Source organism: Cervus elaphus, chromosome 14, assembly GCF_910594005.1.
Source record: "Cervus elaphus chromosome 14, mCerEla1.1, whole genome shotgun sequence".
NCBI classification, from domain to species: Eukaryota; Metazoa; Chordata; class Mammalia; order Artiodactyla; family Cervidae; genus Cervus; species Cervus elaphus.
The window spans coordinates 52,089,146-52,092,671 of NC_057828.1; the positions used below are offsets into that span (position 1 = coordinate 52,089,146).

Genomic DNA, 3,526 nt, shown 5'->3' on the forward strand with positions numbered 1-3,526 from the left:
GATATTAGAAAGAGCAGGTAAAATGGACAGAGAAGTCAAGGCCAAAGAATTCCCATTCCCTCTTCAACACAGTTCTCCACAATCCATTGCAGAGTTGAGATGTCCTTCTAAAATATGATCCATATTTCCTATCAACTAATTTCTCAATTAAAGAAAAGGGAAAAGGCCTACCTTTGGTAGTTGAATCACATGCAACACAGTTCAGTTTTTTTTTTTTTTTCATTAACACTAAATTTTAATTAAAATCGATAGTTTAGATGAAGAACAGGACTAGAATAGTGTTTACAATCAACTTCTGAAAAATCACATTTACATAAGGAAATAAAAGAGGCCAGCAGAGGTCCCCAAAAAAAGGTGCAGCTTGTATTATTGCACTTGGATGAAACATGCTGTTCAAGGTCACATAATACTTAGGCCACACAAGGCCAGGAGGAGACAAACACCGAGGACAAACCCCCCCCAGGTAGTATTTCTTCTGGATTCTCCAGGGAGCTCAAAAATATTTAGTATTTTTAAAAGATTCAACTAGAGCTCTTTACAAAGATGAGTCTTCAACATGTTTTAGTTACGGCCATGCTCTTCATTTCAAATCATGTGCAAGTCTAACATACAACTTCTACTGCAAATAATGAGATATCTGTTACATTAGAATGACCCAGGGCCCCAGGCCATGGAAAGTGAGAAAGGAAATGAATCTCTACTTTATACAATTTCAGGGAATAATACCATGGCTATAGTTTATCCTTTTGAGCACTGTTCATTTTGGTCATTGATCTCAGCACATGAGAAAAAGTGACAGTGAGTACAAGTGGACATTAAAAATAATTCCTAGGCTATTAGTAGAAAACAAAATTTAAAAAAAAGTCCCCGGCCACGTTCACAAAGGTGGCATAACTGTATGGATAAGAAAAAGGCTGTAAACTTATAGAAAAGATAAACTCTGGCTTCTAAACAAATTACAAAATTGATTTTGCCTTTACCCTTGAGTGTTACAGAGAAAAATGTAAACCAGTAGACCCTAGTCACCAGAAAAAAAAAAATCCTCCAAAGACAAGAAATGACCTTAAAGTTTGGCCTGGGCTAGTTTTAACTTCAGGTTCTCTCCAAGTTTATCCATGAACTCAAATGTATTCAAGTAGTCAGAACGTTGCACGTTGGGTAAACCTTTAATACATGCAGCTAAGTCCTTGGTCATGAAGTCAGCCTCAATGGTCTCAATACAGACTTCTTCCAAAGCCTTTGCAAAAAAGCCAAGCTCTTTATTGTTATCAAGCTTAGCTCTGTGGGCTAAGCCTCTGGTCCAGGCAAAAATGGAAGCAATGGGATTGGTGGATGTCTCCTGTCCTTTCTGGTACATTCGGTAGTGACGGGTTACGGTCCCGTGGGCAGCCTCTGCTTCTACTGTCTTGCCATCTGGACAAACCAGCACACTGGTCATCATGCCGAGAGAGCCGTAACCTTGGGCCACGGAGTCCGACTGCACGTCCCCATCATAGTTCTTACAGGCCCAAATGAAGCCCCCCTCCGATTTCATAGCTTGGGCCACCATGTCATCAATGAGCCTGTGCTCATACCAGATATTCTGAGCTTCAAACTGAGATCTGTACTGCTTATCATATATCTCCTGAAAGATGTCTTTAAAACGTCCATCGTATTTCTTCAGAATAGTGTTTTTGGTGCTCAGGTACAAAGGCCAATTCTTAGACAAAGCCATCTGGAAAGAACTGTGTGCAAAATCTTCGATTGATTTATCTTGATTATACATCCCCATGGCAACACCACCGCTCTCTGTGAAGTTATGTACTAGGTATACCGTTTTGGGGATCCATCGCTTGGTGTGTAGGATATCTCTACTTTTCCGGGCCCCGGCACAACAAAATCGGTTGCTCTATATTGATCCCCATAAGCATGACGACCTATGATGATGGGTTTTACCCATCCGCTCACAAGCTGGGGTATATTTTTGCAGATGATAGCTTCCCTGAAGACAGTGCCACCCAGGATATTTCGGATGGTACCATTTGGAGATTTCCACATTTGTTTCAACTTGAACTCCTCCACTCTCTTCTCATCGGTGGTGATGGTAGCACACTTGACACCAACGTTGTACTTCTTTATAGCTTCTGCAGCGTCCTTGGTGACCTGGTCATTGGTGGCATCGCGGTTCTCTATGCCTAAATCGTAGCTGTGCAGGTCCAGTTCCACGTAGGGAAAAATGAGTTTCTCTTTAATCAACTCCCAAATGATTCGTGTCATTTCATCTCCTTGCATCTCTACCACAGACCCGCCTTGGATTTTTTGAGACATTTTGACTTCAATAAACCTCTTAACAATTTCTAATCACCCCCAACTCCTCTCAATCTTGCAGACTCCGCTTATCTCCTGCAGGGAAGGTACGTTGGCGATGACCCGGGAGCACACAGTCACTCAGTGTCCACTTTGGCAATCCCGGCTGGAGCCCAACTGTTCCGGCTTCTCAGGGGGCCTCGGCAGAAACCCAGAATCTGGCCAGCCAGCCACAGTTCAGTTTTATAAAGAAATAACTGGTGCCTGCTCAGGATTAAAATAATTTTAGTTTTATAGTCTTTATTATATAGTATCATACATTTTGATGGCTGAGTTGGTAAAAAAAATCTGCCTAAAATGCAGGAGACACGGGTTTGATCCCTGGGTCAGGAAGATCCTCTGGAGAAAGGCATGGAAACCCACTCCAGTATTCTTGCCTGGAGAATCCCATGGACAGAGGAGCCTGGTGGGCTGCAGTTCATGGGGTCGCAAAGAGTCGGACATGACTGAAGCAACTAAGCATGTATATCTGTATCATACATTTTCCATTCCACTATAACTTACAGGTGGCCAATTCTCCTCCCAACATAGCTTTAGACCCTGGAGTACATATATTCCAGACACACAAGAGGAAAATGTGTGTGCCATGTGGCCATGGAAGCAGAGACTGGAGGGAAGCAGCCATCAGAAGCCTCAAGGGGCGAGAAACAAAACCTCCACTCAAGCCCCTGGAGGGAATGCCGCCCGGCCTCCTCTTTGATTGTGAATCTTGGGCCCCCAGGACTGTGAAAGAGTAAGATGCTACTGGTTTGGGGCACTTCCCCCACTGATTTGTAGCAATTCATTGCAACAGCCCCAGGAAACTGATATCCTGGGCATAACCAAGAGAGGAAAAATAAAAACAGGCAATAGAAACAGACCCGTAGGTGATCCAGATACTGGAGTTATCAGAAAAGGCTTACCAAATATATATTTAAGAAAATAGAAAAATTCCACCATAAATTTGGAATCCATGAACAATCATATATAGAAATTCTAGAACTGGGAAAAAATGCCTTCATAGGACTGACAGCAGACTTTTTAACAGAAATGACAGAAGACACTGTAATAGTTATGAAGTGCTAAGATAAAATAACTACCAACTTAGAATTGTGATGTAAGAGAAAATAACTTTGAAATTAAAGGCCAACAATTCCTTAAAAAATTTAAACACAGACTAACCCAGCAGCTCCACTCCTAG

The 3,526-nt window shown here is 42.1% G+C and overlaps 1 pseudogene across 1 annotated transcript; it reads right to left on the reverse strand.

The window, feature by feature from the left end:
• Positions 1–205: 205 nt before the first annotated feature.
• LOC122708105 lies at positions 206–2,512 on the reverse strand (annotated as a pseudogene). Its single transcript, XR_006345004.1, has one exon. The product of XR_006345004.1 is annotated as an isocitrate dehydrogenase [NADP] cytoplasmic-like (transcript).
• Between the last annotated feature and the right edge of the window lie 1,014 nt (positions 2,513–3,526).